Source organism: Oryx dammah, unplaced genomic scaffold (assembly GCF_014754425.2).
Source record: "Oryx dammah isolate SB20612 unplaced genomic scaffold, SCBI_Odam_1.1 HiC_scaffold_22, whole genome shotgun sequence".
In the NCBI taxonomy this organism is placed as follows: domain Eukaryota; kingdom Metazoa; phylum Chordata; class Mammalia; order Artiodactyla; family Bovidae; genus Oryx; species Oryx dammah.
The window spans coordinates 5,998,841-6,017,147 of record NW_024070206.1 but is presented as its reverse complement, the minus strand read 5'-3'; the positions used below and the strand labels follow the sequence as shown (position 1 = coordinate 6,017,147).

Below are 18,307 nucleotides of genomic sequence, written 5' to 3'. Positions count from 1 at the left end.
CTTCTACAGCAGGCTCCCCTCTGGACTCATTGGCTTATCGTGATCCTGGTTACAACTAGTTACACTAACAGCATTGTGAATTTTTCTCTTTGTTGTTTTCAGACTGTTTATGTTTTATGTCTCTTGATGCTATACTGTGACTTTATTAATGCTATTAGCTACATTACTTATGGGCTTCCCAGATGATGCTAGTAGTGAAGAATCCACCCCCTGATGTAAGAGATGCAGGTTCCATCTCTGGATTGGCAAGATCCCCTGGAAGAGAGCATAGCAACCCACTCCAGTATTGTTGCCTGGAGAATCTCATGGACAGCGGAGCCTGGTGGGCTACAGTGCATAGCATCACAAAAAGCTGGACACGAGTGAAGCGACTTAGCACGGCATATCAGTGCTAAATATGCCTTTTATAAGATTATTGTTCTTTACATTACTTGATGTATAACAAAACTAATGATGGATAATTGTCTTGAGGCAATTGATCACATATATAGCTCTATACAAAATTACTTATAATAGTACAATTCTAGATATAGGAAAAAGCAACAGGAGAGAAGCAATTCCTGGATCATAATAGACTAGTAAACACATAATCCAGAGAAGTTTAGGTTATTAACAGGACCTAATTCAGATGTAGGGCTTCCCAGATGGATTGGTGGTAAAGGATCCCCCTGCAGTGCAGGAGACCTGGGTTCAATTCTGGGGTTGGGAAGATCCCTTGGAGAAGGAAATGGAAACCCACTCCTTAATTCTTGCCTGGGAAATCCCATGGACAGAGGGGCCGGGTGCACTGCAGTCCATAGGGTCGCTAGCGACTAAACAACAAACCAGATACAGCATTTGAATGGCCTTTCAACAAAATCCTTGCCTGACCCAGGAATGAGCATTCCTAGCACTGTGGGACAAACTGATCATAAAACGCCTCCCAAAAGGGTCAAATTTATGACCCAAAGGAGAGAAGATGTAAACGGAAAGAAGAGACTTGCTCATCCTTCAGTTATACTAAGGTTTAGGTTGCAACCCACTGCCCAGGGTGGAGAAAAATAGGAGGGGGCATTATGTGTTTTGGCTCCTAAATAATAAATATATATAGCCAGGGAAGAATTTCAGGGCCAGATAATTTTTACGTCTTCCCACACAGAGAAAGGGCTCTCCTGGTGGCTCAGGTGGTAAAGAATCTGCTTGTAATGCGGGAGACCTGAGTTCGATCTCTGGGTTGGAAAATCCCCTGGAGGAGGGCATGGCAACCCACTCCAGCATTCTTGCCTGGAAAATCCCATGGACAGAGGAACCTGGCGGGCTACAGTCCATGTGGATGCAAAGAGTCAGACAGCCCGGCACACAGAGAAAAGCACTAATATCATTAACTTAAGGGGGTGGTGGTGGGTGTGTGTGTGTGTGTGTGTGTGTGTAACTTAAGGGGGTGGTGGTGGGTGTGTGTGTGTGTGTGTGTGTGATTAGCAGTAATCTTTAACCAAGATGTATGTTTGGCCTATGTATTTCCCAGTCAAGTTTCTTTTGCCACTAGCTGTGCTGCATGGCTCGTGGGATCTTTAGACTTGTGGGAACTTAGTTCCCTGATGAGGGGTTGAACTTGGACCCCAACAGTGAAGGTGCCAAGTCCTTATCACTGGACTGCTAAGGAATGCCCCCAATTTAGTTTTTATATACTAGCTCCTCACCAACCTCGTAGAGGCTCTTCCCTGAGTGGCTAAGAAGCTATTTCCTGGGCTCTCATTTCATTCGGTCCTCAGTAAGCTCCCTGGATGAAACTTCTCTCACAACTTTTACCCTCTGAGTCCAGGAATAGTAAATTGTTGACAGGAAGCCTTTTGACCAAACCAACACTTAGCTCTTTTCGGGGGGAATTCACACAGAAACGATCCAGTCTGAAGTGGTTTCTCTGCTCTGATTCCCTCAGTGGCCGCTTCAGGGTCCATCCAGGAGTCCTCTGCTAATCCAGGCGTGATGCGGAGACCAGCAGGAATGGGGATTACCTGGGAGCTTGTTAGAAGGGGAGAATCTCCAGACCTCCTGAATCAGAAACTTCATTTTAACAATCTCCTCAGGTCAGCTTTAGAGGCTGCAACAGAATTCTTCCTTGTCCTTACAAACCCATTAGTGAGATTACAAAGGAAAAACAAAGCTAGCAAATATACTGTGTACGAATATACTGTGTATCTTTTTAACACAACTGACTGTTGGCCACAAGCATGGCACCGGTTTTTTTCCTTGGCTACCCATTCATTCATTCAACAAATATTTGGGAGGAAAATAAGGGAGCACGGTAAGTAATGAACATCTACTGAACTCGTTTAACCTCCCAGACATCCCTGAGGCCGTTATGTCTACTTTATATATGTGGCCACGTTGAGGAGAATAAAGAGGAAAAAGCAAGACGCCCCAGGTTGACACCGACAGTGCGCAGAGGAGGAGCCAGGATCCGAATCCACGGCCTTCCGAAAGCAGCACTTGCGTCCCACACTGTCTGCCGCCCACACGGATGTCCGTGCCTTCCCTCTCCTGGGCAGGAAAGCTAGTCAAGCAGCCAGGTTCCTCCTCTGGCCTCTGCGTCAAGGGCCCAGCAGCCTAGATCGGGGTCAGAGGTAAACAGTAACCAAGTTCCAGAGCTAACACCTTCCAGGAGTCTGGACCGAGTCCCGGGGCGGGGGAGCGGGGGGCAGAAGAGTAAACGTGCAGCATCCCGGTCACAGGGTGCAAGCCCCTAGACCTGCCATCTTCTCCATCCTTCTATCTTGGTCCTTCCAGGCGGGCGGTGGAAAGCGGGAATCCGAGGCGAGAAGAGCGCCTAGAGAGGCCTTTCCTTAGCTAAAATGCCGGCCGCGCACTCCCTGCCCTCAGCCGACATGGCGGCCTCCGGATGGTCTCCATGGTAACGCAGCCCGCCTCTTCGGTGCCGGCTTAGGCCGGGCGTGTGTGGAGAAGAGCCTTTCCCGCCCCCTCATTTTTTTGCGACAGTTGCAGGGGACGTCACGGCAGTTGGCGGGTGTCAGCTGATTTGCTGCAGCGGCGGAGGCGGCGGCGGCGGCGGTGGAGGCGGCAACGGACGCCTCGCAGCCGCGCTAGCGAGGCGGAGGCTGGGCTGGGGTTCCAGTCCGAAGTTTCCGCGCCCGGGTTTGCCCACCCGGCGTCCCGCCCGGACACGTCCCCGCCTGGTCCTCTTGGCCGGAGGGACGGGAAATAGCCAGGCACACGATGAGGCTGTGACAGGTGAGGGAGCTCTTGGGCTTTCCCGGGGGGGTGTCCCAGCGCGGCTGCGCCCCCGCCGTGGGGCTCAGGGACCGGGGCTCGGGGGGTCCCCGCCCCGCTCCCTCTGGCGGCGGTGGCCGCCGTCCGATCGCCGCCGCTGGAAGCTCTGATCCGTGCCGGCGCCCGCAGGTTCGGGCCCGCAGCTCGGCGCCAGTGCCCGGAGCGTGGGTCCTGCCCGAGGTCTTCGGGGCCGCCCGGCCTAGTGAGTGACAGCTCTCCTGCCGACGCTGGCTCTCCTCTTGGGATGGGACCACCTTGTCCCTCCACCCCCAGTGGCAATCTAAACCGAGCGAGATGCTTGACGTTGACGGGTGGGTGGTTCTTGACAGGGCTTTTGGGAAATGTGCTTGCTTTGGGGGGTCCACACAGCCCTTCCCGATGCTCTTTGGTTTGCCCTTGCCTAGGGTGCTGAGACATCTGTTAGTACACCTGTCCGCTCTCGTCTCCCTGCCCTAGGACTTGATCTAAGCGGATACCTGCCCCCTGCGCCCACTTACTTGGTGGGTCCCAGCGTTCTGAAGCTCTGTGCTTGGAGTTAGCCATACCCCCCGCCTTGGATTCAAAAGCTGCCGTTTTGTGCTTTGACTCACTTGCCATGTCAGTTTCTCATGTCCTAGAATTTGAAATTATGGCAGCTGCATCACAGGAAGCGTTGGAGTTTGATGCATCTGATTTTAGGGTTCAGTGAGAGCTACAGTTTGCTTTCACAGTAGCATTTGACATGAGCCAAAAAAGGCAAGCTGTGACTCTTTGATATGTTTATCATTTAGGGCTTTACAGGCAGGATGTCAAGATCGCCTGTTATATGAAAGAAATTGAGTTTTGAAATATACACACTGTTTCTTTATAAGCAATTTGTGACAGTATGGAGGTGGAGGACCACTTAAAAGTGAAAATAGTGTTGAAATGCCTTTGGTATCACGAAGAATCAAAGGTTACCTTGATTTCATCGAAAATAACATCTTAGTTATTTCAAATTGGGCAAACAGAACAGTATAAACACGTATTAAATGCCTGGTTAATTCCCCCCCCCCCTTTTTTTTTAAAGTATTTTATTGAAACATAGTTGATATACACTGTTGTGTTAGTTCCTGGTGTACGTGTATGGCACAGTGATTCAGTAATACAAATATATAATAGTCTGCATTTGCTAATCTCAAACTCCCCGTCCTTGCCTCCTGCACCCACCCTTCCCCTTGGCAGTCACAAGCCTGTTCTCTGTGTCTGTGAGTCTGTTGCAAAGATAAGTTCATTTGTGTCATATGTTAGATTCCACACATGCATTTTTTCTTTAATTTTATTTATGTAACTTAGTTTTGGTTGTGCTGGGTCTTCCTTACGGTGCAAGCTTTCTCTAGTTGCAGCGCATGGGGCTTATTCTCTAGTTGCAGTGCACGGGCTTCTCACCACAGTAGCTTCTCCTGCTGTGGAGCACAGGCTCTAGGGCACGAGGGCTTCAGAAGTTGCCTCTCGCGGAATGAGTAGTTGTGGCACACAGGCCTAGTTGCTCGGAGGCATGTGGAGTCTTCCTGAACCTGAGATGGAACCCGTCTCCTCTGCATTGCGAAGCGGATTCTTAACCACTGCACTACTAGGAAAGCCCCCCTCCCCACCCCACTCTTTTCTTTTCTTTTTTAATAGAAGGGAATACCAACCTTTATTTATACTTGGATTCTAGCTCAGAGCCATTTTAGACAGTATAGCAAAGTGGGAAAAGGCACAGATCCTGGGACCAAGATTCATATTCCAGCACGAGAATATTAACTGCCTGACAGCTCTCTAACGTTCCCGCAGTCTCTTCAGTCAGGTGGGGAGAGGACCACCCCTTCTAGTGGCTGTCACGGCTGCCTCTGCCCTAGTGGCCAGCCTGGGTCCTCACCCCGCAGGCAGCTCAGCTGAGACTGAATTCTCTAGGTCTCAGATCACTGATTAGGGTGGTTCTCGGTGAGGTATTGAACATCTGAGGTAGCCCCTACCTCCAGACGTTCTGAGGCAAGAAGTAGGAATGTGGCCTGGCTCAAGGACAGCGTGTGATCTTACGATTTCCTTTAACAGATAGAAGCTCTGTTTTGAAACAGAGGAAGTGAGGTGGCTGGTTTATCTGCAGCAGACGAGCACGGCAGACTCTGCAGGTAGCGAGCGGGGTGTTGCGCCCTTGTCACCAGAAGGTGGGCTGACATTTAGCCTTGGTGGTGTCCTCTATGCGAGGTCGGTCCTAGGGTTTGTTTTGGATCTCAAATGCAGAGAGTTGAGTTAATCGTTTTCAATTCAGCGATCATCACTGGGATGTTCTACATATCTCCTGTTTGTTTTTTTCCCCCCATTCTTTGTCTTTTATTTCCAATTTCCACCCCCTTCCCTTGCCCGCCAGCCCACAGGCAGCCGTTGCAGCATGTGTGATATGCATCCTTCTGTTGGTATGTGTTCTTCAGTGTATGTTGTTTTGAGCACCCACATTTTAAGTTTATAGAGATGATATTGTGCATGATCTCATTAAATTTTTTTCTCTTCCTGCTCTCTACTATTTTTAATATTATTTATTCATTTATTTCTGGCTGTGCTAGGTCTTGGTTTCTGCATGTGGGCTTTCCTTTTTTCAAAAAAAATATTTATTTTTATTTATTTATTTGGCTGTGCTGGAGTCTTAGTTGCGGCTCATGGGATCTTCCTTGCCGGGAGCAAGATCTTTTAGTTTCAGTATGTGGAATCTAGTTCCCTGACCAGGAACGGAACCCAGGCCCCCTGCATTGGAAGCGCGGAGTCTTAACCGCTGGACCACCAGGGAAGTCCCAGGCTTCTCTTTAGTTGTAGGGGGGCAGGGTAGGGGGAAGTGCTACTCTAGTTTCAGTGCTCGGGCCTCTCACTGCGGTGGCTTCTGTAGTTGCAGAGCATGGGTCCAGGGCTTGTCGGTGTCAGTAGTTGGAGCATGTGGGATCTAGAGCACAAGCTCAGTAGTTGTGTTGCAGGGATTTAGTTGCTCCGCAGCATATGGGATCTTCCTGAATCGGGGATGGAACCGGTGTCTCCTGCATTGGCAGGCAGATTCTTTTACCAATGAGCCACCAGGAAGCCCCACAGTCTATTATTTAAGGATCTATTTGTGTTGCCATCTATTGCTTCTAGTTGCTGCAGAGTATTTCAGAATTTGCATCTCCTACAGTTAATACTAGGGCTTCCCTGGTGGCTCAGAGGTCAAAGCATCTGCCTGCAATGCAGGAGACCTGGGTTCAACCCCTGGGTCGGGAAGGTCCCCTGGAGAAGGGAATGGCTGCCCACTCCAGTTTATTGCCGGGAGAAATATCAATAACCTCAGATATGCAGATGACACCACCCTTATGGCAGAAAGTGAAGAGGAACTAAAAAGCCTCTTGATGAAAGTGAAAGAGGAGAGTGAAAAAGTTGACTTAAAGCTCAACTTTCAGAAAACGAAGATCATGGCATCTGGTCCCATCACTTCATGGCAAATAGATGGGGAAACAGTGGAAACAGTGTCAGACTTTATTTTGGGGGGCTCTAAAATCACTGCAGATGGTGACTGCAGCCATGAAATTAAAAGACGCTTACTCCTTGGAAGAAAAGTTATGACCAACCTAGATAGCATATTCAAAAGCAGAGACATTACTTTGCCGACTAAGGTCTGTCTAGTCAAGGCTATGGTTTTTCCAGTGGTCATGTATGGATGTGAGAATTGGACTGTGAAGAAGGCTGAGCACCGAAGAATTGATGCTTTTGAACTGTGGTGTTGGAGAAGACTTGGACTGCAAGGAGATCCAACCAGTCCATTCTGAAGGAGATCAGCCCTGGGATTTCTTTGGAAGGAATGATGCTAAAGCTGAAGCTCCAGTAGTTTGGCCACCTCGTGCGAAGAGTTGACTCATTGGAAAAGACTGATGCTGGGAGGGATTGGGGGCAGGAGGAGAAGGAGACGACAGAGGATGAGATGGCTGGATGGCATCACGGACTCAATGGATGTGAGTCTGAGTGAACTCCAGGAGTTGGTGATGGACAGGGAAGCCTGGCGTGCTGTGATTCATGGGGTCTCAGAGTCGGACATGGCTGAGTGACTGAGCTGAACTTAACTGAACTGAAAATCACTGCAGATGGTGACTGCAGCCATGAAATTAAAAGACGCTTACTCCTTGGAAGGAAAGATGTGACCAACCTAGATAACATATTCAAAAGCAGAGACATTACTTTGCCAACAAAGGTCCGTCTAGTTAAGGCTATGGTTTTTCCAGTGGTCATGTATGGATGTGAGAGTTGGACTGTGAAGAAAGCTGAGCGGCGAAGAATTGATTCTTTTGAACTGTGGTGTTGGAGAAGACTCTTGAGAGTCCCTTGGACTGCAAGGAGATCCAACCAGTCCATTCTGAAGGAGATCAGCCCTGGGTGTTCTTTGGAAGGAATGATGCTGAAGCTGAAACTCCAGTACTCTGACCACCTGATGCAAAGAGTTGACTCATTGGAAAAGACTCTGATGCTGGGAGGGATTGGGGGCAGGAGGAGAAGGGGACGACAGAGGATGAGATAGATGGATGGCATCACTGACTCGATGGATGTGAGTTTGAGTGAACTCCAGGAGTTGGTGATGGACAGGGAGGCCTGGCGTGCTGCGATTCATGGGGTCGCAAAGAGTCGGACACGACTGTGCGACTGAACTGAACTGACAGTTAATATGCGGACTCTTCTCTTTGTGGACGCCCATCTAGGTTTCATTTTCCTGCCACTTCAGGCAATACTGTGATAAACGTATCTTTTAGACCTCTGTCATGCTTTCTTTGAGATATCTGTCTAGCAATACAACTTCTGGATCATAGGGTGTTTGTGTATTTTATTGAAGGTTTGCCAGATTGTGTCCCCAGAGCTAGCTGCAGTGGTCTATCTTCTTGCAGGCAGTTCAGGAGAGTTTCTGTATCCTTGTATCCCTACTGATGCTCAGTGTTATCCGGCAGACCTCTGGGTATAAAGTGAATCTCATTTTGAATTGCTTTTCACTATTACTCATGAGTTTGAGTCTCTGTTTATGAGCATTTTATCTTTTGGGGTTTTTCCTTTTGTAAAATTGTTCATTCCTTTACCAATTTTTTTAAAATTATTTATTTTTTGATGGAAGAATAATTGCTTTATGGAATTTTGTTGGTTTCTGCCATTCAACAGCATGCGTCCCGTCTTTCTTGAGCCTCCCTCCCATCTTCCTTCGCAACCTACGCCTCTAGGTTGTTCCAGGGTCCCTGTTTGGGTTCCCTGAGCCACACAGCAGACTCCCACTGGCTATGTATTTGGCATATGCTTTACCCATTTTCATTCTGAGGTTTCACACTTTTCCTTGTTGATCTTCAGAAGCTCCTGGTGTTTCCTAGATTGCTGTTTGTTGTTTCAGTTGCTAAATCGTGTCCTGCTCTTTTGCGATGTGCCCGGCAGACCTCTCTGGGCGTGGGATTTCCCAGATGAGAATATTGGAGTGGGTTGCCATTTCCTTCTCCAGGGCATCTTCCCGGACCAGGGATCAAACCTGTGTTTCCCTGCGTTGGCAGGTGGATTCTTTACCACTGAGCCATCTGGAGAGCCCACTTCCTCGATTCTAGTCCTTTAAATATTTTTTCTGTTCCTATTCTGTCATTTGTCTCCAACTTTATAATGTCCTTCATTGAACATAAATTTTCAATTTGACATAATAAAATTAAAATTTTTTTTTGCCTATGCTTTGTGTTTTTTTTTAATAAAGAAATCTTTCCAGAACTCTGTGTCACAAAGTTATTCTCCTATTTTATGTACTACTAACTTTATAGTTTTCCTTTAAATTTATAGGTCTCTCATCCATCCAGAGTGTTTTTTTACATGTCACAAGATAGAGATCCAGTTTATTTTCCATATAGTGTGTCAGACTTCCTAGTGTCAGTGTCTCCTTTCCCCATAGATAAGTACTGCTATACTTGCTGTGTATTAAGCTCTTATACAAGCTCTCAGCACTGTATTCTGTTTCTTTTTCTCATTTCTTTGCTTTTGTTCTAATATCACGCTGTTTTAGTACTGTGGCTTTGTGTGATTATTTTTTTCCTACTTAAGTAAGTCTTTCCATTTATTTTGTTTTAGCTTTATGTTGAAATAATTATAGATTAAGGAAGTTGCAGAAGTGCTACAGAGAGGTCTGATTTCCCCCAGAGGTTGCATTTCATGTAAATCCACCCAGTTTCTTTCCATGGTTATATTTTATACAACTCTAGTAAAATAGTAAAACCAAGAAATTGATGTTGGTACAATGCCTTATGTAGTGCTTTGCCATTTTATCACCTGTGTAGATAGATACCTGTAACCACCACTGTGGTCAAGATACAGAACTGGGGACTTCCCTGGTGGACCAGTAGCTAAGACTTCACACTCCTAATGCAGGGAGCCCAGGTTTGATCCCTTATTAGGGAACTAGATGCCACATGCTGCAGCTAAGACCTGGCAGAGGCAAGTAAATAGATAATAATAATAATAAAAGCTACAGAACTATTCTGTCACCACCAAGACCTCTTTCAAGCTGCTTCCATACGTTCCCACCAGCAACGTAGGAGAGATGGAGTTTCTTTGCATCCTAGCCGGCGTTTGGTATTATCACTATAGTTCCTTGTGATCTTAATTTATATTTCCCAAATGGCTAGTGATGTTAAATTTCTGATAAGGCAAGTTTTCCATTCTTTTTTGATTTTCAAAGTTGGCTTGACTATTTGTGGATTTTTATTCTTTTCTATGTATTTTGAAGCTGCTGCTGCTGCTGCTGCTAAGTCTCTTCAGTCGTGTCCGACTGTGCGACCCCATAGACGGCAGCCCACCGGGCTCCCCCATCCCTGGGATTCTCTAGGCAAGAATACTGGAGTGGGTTGCCATAGAGTTTCTAAAAAACAATACACCTAGAATTTTGATTTACTGTGCATTGAATGTATGTCTATTATGGGGAAAATTGATGTCTTTATAACCTTATCCAAGAGCATGGCATAGTCTTCCATTTATGACCGAGCAGAAAGAAAAGTTTTGTAGTTGAAAAAAAATGTTGTGAATATATACTAATTTAAAGTAGATTATTGCTGATAGAAGAAAACGCTACTGAATTTCCTATATTGATATTTTACCTTTGTGTGTGTGTGCTACTTGACAGAGATCAAAATTCGTAGTACAAACCTTGAAATAATTTTGGTACTTGTAGAGTTAGGCCTGGAACTAGGTAGCTTTTTTTTTCTTTTACTTTTTGGCTGTGCTGGGTCTTCCTTGCTTTGCATTGCAGAGCACAGGCTCTGGGGCCTGAGGGCCTCTGTAGTTACGCCATGCGGTCCATTCGTTGTGGCTCTGGGCCCTGGAGCAGAGGCTCAGTGGTTGCAGTGAAGGGGTTTAGTTGCTCCACAGTATGTGGAATCTCCCCAGACCAGTGATCATATCTGTACCCTGGGCATTGGCAGGAGGATTCTCATCCCTGTACCACCAGGGAAGTCCTTGGTAGCATTTTTATTATCGGTTTATCTGTTACATTTTTCTGTGAAACTATTTTGTTTGTTGGAACAGATAAGCTCAATGATTAGAGTGTGAGGTCAGTGAAGTTTATAGATTCTCGTCCCATTTTGTCCATTTCATTGCTGCACTTACGGCGCCCTCAGCCTTGTTGTATGGATGCCCGTGATCGTGGGCAGAGCCCTCTGAGAGCTTTTGTATGGATCTGTGTGCGCTTAGTTGTGTCTGACTCTTTTGTGACCCCATGGACTGCAGCCCACCAGGCTCCTCTGTCATTGAAATTTTCCAGGCACGAATACTGGAGTGGTTTGCCATTTCCTACTCCAGGGGACCTTCCCGACCCAGGGATCGAACCTGAATCTCTCTCATCTCTTGCATTGGCGGGTGGATTCTTTACCACTGTGCCACCTGCGAAACCTGGATCTGTATCTGATACTTAAAACTGCTTTGTTGGTAAGAGCACAAAAGATAATGTTGGAAGAAGTCTTACACTATGACTGTATTCAGCAAGTTCTGTCCAAGTGAAATGTTTATTTCTTTTGTATTAGGTAACATAGACACTAAATTCATAAAATAGTAATTAATTTAAGTAAAATTAGCCATCTTTTCCAAAATGTGTTGGTGATGTTTAAAGAAAATATAGGTTCTTTGGCCTGATAGTTGCTTGCGTTAGTAGTCATCAAAAAATGTTGGAGCAATGAAATGTTAGAGCACTAGTCAGTTCAGGATGGAGAAACTTTCTGAAGTGTTGCGAGTTATTCTGTAGGCACTTGTAGAATGGAAAACTGCTGGAAAGACATGGTTGTTTAACCACTGTCTCCCATCCAGTTAGCAGTTGTAACTTATGACCCTTCAAGCTCCCTGAAGACATTTTACTAGTGTTTGGCACATACATATTTCTTTATGAATGTTGGTAGGTAGTATAGGTCAGTGATAACAGATTGGTAGAATGTGCCAGTTACCTTCTGTTCTCACATTCAAGTTTTTCATTTGGCTGTCTTCCTTAAGGGCTCTTTTTTCTAAACATTTCAAATATGAACAAACAATAAACATCACCATTAATGAAGAAAACCTTACACTAATGAAGCACCGGTTTACTAAGTTTAAGAAACTTTACTTAAAGTTACTAAGTTTAATACCTTAGTGAGCGTGGTAACAATAACTTAAAAGTAAACCATGTTAGTTAATTTGCTGCATAGGTCCTAAGACGTGTCTTATTGTGTACGTGTCACAGATAAAATGAAAGAGGCTAGAATATAGGTGCAACCTGTAGCTGCAACTACAATTAATATGCTAATGGAGATTTGATTAAGGGGATTTGTATTAATTGTTGACATTGTAGAAAAATTCATTGATTAAAAAACTGAAATCCAAAGCATGTAAGATCAAGATGTATTTTAATTTGTTGATGGGTTCAACTTTTTTAAAGCCAGGCACACGTTTCATTCATTCAGTTCAGTTCAGTCACTCAGTCATGTCCGACTCTTTGCGACCTCATGGACTGCAGCACGCCAGGCTTCCCTGTCCATCACCAGCTCCTGGAGCTTACTCAAACTCATGTCCTTTGAGTTGGTGATGCCATCCAACCATCTCATCCTCTGTTGTCCCCTTCTCCTCCTGCCTTCAATCATTCCCAGTATCAGGGTCTTTTCTAATGAGTCAGTTCTTTGCATCAGGTGGCCAAAGTATTGGAGTTTCAGCTTCAGCATCAGTCCTTCCAGTGATTATTCAGGACTGATTTCCTTTAGGATGGACTGGTTGGATCTCGTTGCCCTACAAGGGACTCTCAAGGATCTTCATTCGTTACTTTGTTCATTTATTCAGTAAATATTTGGGTACCTCCTATGTAGCTGAAATTCTAGGCACTGGGAATACAGTATAGAACAAAAGAAACATAAATAATCACCTTCATGGAATTTATGCTACAGTGGCAGATTCAGACAAGAAATAATTAAGTGAAGCATTTGGTATGTTAAATGATTGTAAGGGCTGTGGAGCAGTATAGTAAAATACTGTTGGGGTGGTGGGTTTTGCACTTTATACTGGTTAGGAAAGGCCTCACTAAGCAGAGAACATTTTAGCAGAGATCTGAAGTGGGTGAAGGAGCTCCAAAGAATGACTTGCTATCCGCTAAGCTGGGGAAGACTGGGAGGGGAAGAAGACCAGAGACTCACTTCTGAACCCGTCAGAGTTGAGAAGCTTATTAGCCATCCAGATGGAGGTGCTGAATAGGAAGCTGCGTTTGTGAGTGTGGAGTCAGAGGAGAGCCCCTCGCTGGGAACTGGGGAATTGTCAATGCATAGCTGGTATTTAAAGTCGCGAGGCCGGGGCTTCCCAGGTGGCTCAAGGGTAACGAATCCACCTGCCAATGCAGGAGACACGGGTTCGAGCCCTGGTCTGGGAAGATCCTACATGCCGTGGACCAACTAAGCCCCTGAGCCACAACTCCTGAGCCTGTGCTCCAGAGCCTGGGAGCCCTGGGGCCCACACTGTGTAGCAAGAGAAGGCACCGCAGTGAGAAGCCCTCCCGGCAACTGGAGAGCAGCCCCTGCTCACCGCAGCTAGAGAAGAAGTCTGTGCAGCCACGAAGACCCAGCACAGCCAAAAGTACCTACGTACATCAATAAAGTTACATTAAAAATAAAATTGTGAGGCTTGGGGAGATCACTGAGGGAAGCGGGGAGGGCATGTTGCCAGAGGAGATAAGTCCAAGGACTCCGCCCTGAGTATTCCCATGTTTAAAGGTCAGAAAATGAGGGGAAGTGGAGACGAACGCCTCGGAGACTAACGGTAGCAGCCGCGTGTGAAGACGTGGACGCCAAGCGGAGAAGACTTTCGAGGGAGAAGTGTGAAGTGTTCGAGTGCTGCTGGTAGGGCAGGAAAGAGGGTCAGGACCTGACTTGGGCTTAGCAAGGGGGAGGTTTGGGTGACCTTTCTAAGAACATTTGTGTGGCAAGTGGAACGTTGTGCTGCTGTTGTCTGTGTATGTGGAGGAGGGTGATGTTACCAATGAGGACATTCCGATGTGTCCTCAGGGTTTGCAGTTAGTAAGTGGAGAAGGAAATGGCTACCCACTCCAGTATTCCTGCCTGGAGGATTTCACGGACAGAGGAGCCTGGTGGGCTGCGGTCCGTGGGGTCGCGGAGAGGCAGACGCCTCTGAGCGACGGAGCATGCGCAGTTAGTACACGGGGGAGCGGGGTCCCCCAGTCCGTGTGGCTCTCGGGTCTTCCCGTGTACTCAGCAGACCTGGCTGATCCCCAGGATACTGTGGCCGTTCATCTTCCGGTTGGGGAAGCACGTTTGTTTCTTCTTCTGGGTTATTTTACTTTATACACCATGCAAGGCTTCAGTGCTCAGGGTTTTAGTGGCAGGTTCCTTTCTGAGGGGAACAAGTAGGAATGGTTGGGGACGGTGGTGAGAGTCGAGTAGGTGAGGGAAGTGAGGTCAGTTTTACCAGATGAGCTCTGTTTTTCCCCAAGATGTAGGGGCTTGGTGGGCGTTGCTTGCTTTTTGCCTAATCGGTAACTCTTGAAACAGGCAGTTTGGCGATGGGTAGAGTATAAGTAGCTGCAGAAATTTAAAACGTGATTCATAGGCCTCGAAGTCTATGAATCAGTCTACAGTTCTTCAAAGTCCAGCTCTCACATGCTCAGGGACGTCTTCCCAATGAGAAACAAGTGGAGTCTTCTGTTACCATCTGCTCATTCCACATGTTCTTTTGAAACAGGATCCTGGAACTTCCTTTAGCAAAGCCTTCCTGAAGTGTAAAGTTCCCTGGAAGCAGATTTCTTTCCACTCAAATAAGAAAGTATAATCTTGGCAACTTATCTACCAGCTTAGTGTTCAGAAGGTGAAGTCCCTCACTGACTCTAATTCTGAGGAGGCAGCTCAGTGATTCCTTCAGTGCATTTTACAACCTAGCTATCTCACTGCATTATAATAAAGTCTTCATCATCTGATTCAGGTTTTTCTAAGTCTTCAGTGAATTGACCACAAAAGCACAAAACAAGCACAAAGAAAATTCATAATCATAATGACTACTACCTTCATCACACCATGAATTTGAGTTAAACACATTTTTTGGGCAAATGATGTAGGGATGTTCTGTGAATTTGAACAAACCTTTAAAGAATCTTTTCTTCGGTCATTGCCTTGGTGGCGAGTATGGTCAGTTACTTAGCCTGTAGTCTCTGCTTTTCATTATCCCTGTTGATAGGTGGCGGCCTGCCTGCTCTTGTTCATGTGTGTGTGCCCATTCTCAAAAGAGATAATTTGAGTTTGTTTTTGTCTGCAGGCCTCAGAGGGCCTGCCTAGGGCACAGGAAGCAAACAGACTGAGGCAGCGTTAACTCTCCTATGAAGACGCCTGTGTTCCTGGGCTGGACATGTATCTCGCTCTAGCATTTGAGCATTAGAAAAGCAGTGTAGAGAGATCAACACTGACCTAATACCAGATTTTTCTATTTAATCTTGACTCTTGTAGCTTTTAGAAGTCATCTGGAATACCAGTATCCCATGAGATTTTGCAGAACAGGATGGTCTTACCAGAGTGTCATTCCCTAGGTTATTCATAGTTTTAAATGGAGAAAAAAGAGTTATGGTGGAGCTAGCTGGCAGTCACTGCCTTAGTGAAGTGGCCACAGTGGTATCACCGACGATGGGACAGTGTGATGTCACCTGCCTCCCGTTGGTGACGCAGTGTGAAGGACACTTGCCCAGAATGCTTCACTTGAGCCTGCTGATGCCTTTAGATCTGACTTCCAGTGTATAGGAAAAGCAAGAGACAGATGAATGCATGATGAATGACATCATAAGTACAGTTAGATCTGAAATGTGGAACGTTTTTCAAGCAGTTGGTTTTGTTTTTTAAAGTTAGAATGAAGCATGAAAGTCACTATGAAAAATGAAGTGAGACTTGTTCTAGAACTAAAGAGCAAGGAGGCATCACACTCAAGTGCAGTGTGTCAAACCTGAATAGTTTATTTGCTAATATTTGTAAATAATATTTATTTATTGAGTGATCTTTATACTATTTTTGAACTTTTTGTATATTTAACATTTCTTTAATAATAAAAAATTGGGGAGAATCACAAGGGGGAAAGTAGATTACATGTTAAGCCTTTTATTAAAAGAACAGTCAAATTTAAAAATATTCCTTAGGGAGTTCCCTGGTGGCCTCGTCATTAGGATTCTAGGCTTTCATTGCCATGCCCTGGGTTCAATCCCTGATGAGGAACTGAGATTCTACAAACCATTGAGTGAAAGGAAAAGAAAAAAAAAAACCCTCCAAATCTAGTGAAAAAGAGGGATGAAAGATTTTTCCCCTTTATCTTGAATTTTTCTTAGGGTTTGTTAGGCCTTTACAGAGCTAAGCAAGAGAAAGCTGAAGAAATAGGAAGAAGATAACTGGAGAATACACTGTACTGGAAACCCAAGAGAGGAGAGTCAAGGATTAGCAAGTGATCAGCTGTGTGAAGCGAGTAGCTATAGGAGACTGAACATCATGTAAGGACTGAGTAAGACGGTTAGGAAAGTAGGAATCCACAGTCTAAGGATGTCCAAGCATCCAGTTTCCTCCCTTCTCTCCTGGGACCTTGCTTCTCTTTGCAGTTCTGGAGAGTTCTTCCCTGGAGGAAGAACATATCAAACCTGTTGACCTCTGAGTAGCGGGAGATCTTAAGTGTCCTTAGATTAAGTCTGTTTGAAGATACAATCTATATTACATGAGGCAGTGAGTAGTAAGAAAATGGAAACTTGTGTTAAAGGCCAGGGGTTTTCAAAGTGTTGTCATTGCAATGAGAGAAAGAGAAAATAGGAGAAAGAATGAATGTGAGAGGGAGGGGGAGAGAGATTACCAGATTTACATGCAGGGGCTGGTAACAAGTGAAGGTGTTTTGGACAGAAGTGAGATTAGAACATGTTTGAAGGACAAAGGCTAATTTAATTGAAAGACAGATAAAATGGTAGTCAGTGAGAGGGCAATTAAGGGAGTGAAGTGGAGTGAAGTTGCTCAGTCGTGTCCGACTCTTGGTGACCCCATGGTCTCTAATCTACCAGGCTCCTCCGTCCATGGGATTTTTCCAGGCAAGAATACTGGAGCGGGTTGCCATTTCCTTCTCCAAATTAAGAGAGTAAGGTCCTTCAAAGAGTCCAGGAAGGATTTAAATCTAATTTAAATTTTCTTCTAATTTAATTTTTTGCTGATTTAGATTTAAATCTTCTTCTAAATCTAAAAAGATGAGATATTTCTTCCTCAGAAATAGCTTGCTTGGCACACAGTGAAAGCTTAATAATAAATGCTAGTTATTGTGATTGTCCATTTGTTCATTCAATAAATATGTATTCATTCAACAAGTAAATATATATCATTCAACAAATACATACTCCTCTGTCCATGGAACTGTCCAGGCAAGATGGAGTGGGTAGCCGTTCCCTTCTCCAGGGCATCTTCCTGACCCAGGGACTGAGCCTGGGTCTCCCGCTGCAGGCAGATACTTTACGATCTGAGCCACCAGGAAGCCCCAGTTGGTCACTAGTGCTGGTGGTTTAGTGCTAAGTCCTGTCTGACTCTTGTGATCTCATGGACTGTTGTCTGCCAGACTCCTCTGTCCATAGAGTTTTCCAGGCAAAAATACTAGAGTGGTTTGCCATTTCCTTCTCTAGGGGTCGTCCTGAACCTGGGTCTCCTGTACTGCAGGCAGATTCTTTACCAACTGAGCTACCAGGGAGTCACTAGTAAAAGTCTATAACTATTCTGGGTGCTGGTAAACCACCTCATATCCTAGTGGAATGCAATTTGCTTGATAGTGATTGAATAACAAAGATGGTGGACTTAAGTGAATGATCTGGTGTTACTCTAGAAGGGCACAGGTTTTAGTGGAATGGGTGCATTTATAAACAAATAATTACACACAGTGGTGAGTGTTCTGCACCAGTGTATAGAAAATACTGTGAAAACATGATTGCAGGAGTTGTGAGTCATGGGTTTTGGGACAGGTTCCTCACAGCAGAGAAGAACTAGTCCTGGAACGGGTTATAGGCTAAAGTCAGATGTTTATTATAGTTAAGTGTTTTTTAAAATTCACGTTTGTGTGTGTATGTGCATCTTAAAGAACTTGGTGAATCAAGGCCATATGTTTTATTTTATTTATTTATTCTTTTGGCTCCACCACACGGCTTGTGGTAGAGAAGGAAATGGCAACCCACTCCGGTATTTTTGCCTGAAAAATTCCATGGACAGAGGAGCCTGGCAGGCTACAGTCTGTGGGATCACAAGAGTCGGACACGACTGAGTGACTGAGCACACACACAGCACACGGCTTGTGGGATCCTGGTTCCTGGACCAGGGATCGAGCCTGTGTCCCCTGCAGTGGAAATGTGGAGTCCTAACCACTGGACTACCAGGGAAGTCTGTGGGCCGTTAAATTTATTTATTAACCTGTCTTGTGGAATACAGTGAAATACCCAAAGGTAGGGTTTATCTTGAGAATTAGGATTCCCACTCAGTCCAGCCTCTTATTTCTCTTCCTTTTTAGAGGTATAGTTATCATT

General features: G+C 45.4%; 1 protein-coding gene across 2 annotated transcripts in view; it reads left to right on the top strand.

The window, feature by feature from the left end:
• Positions 1 to 2,992: 2,992 nt before the first annotated feature.
• WDR7 (WD repeat domain 7) overlaps positions 2,993 to 18,307 on the top strand; it is a 357,442-nt gene continuing 342,127 nt past the window's right edge. For both annotated transcript variants that reach the window (XM_040264319.1, XM_040264320.1), the window contains exon 1: positions 2,993 to 3,228. The gene's annotated coding sequence lies outside the window, so the exon portion shown is untranslated. The remainder of the gene's footprint in view (positions 3,229 to 18,307) is intronic.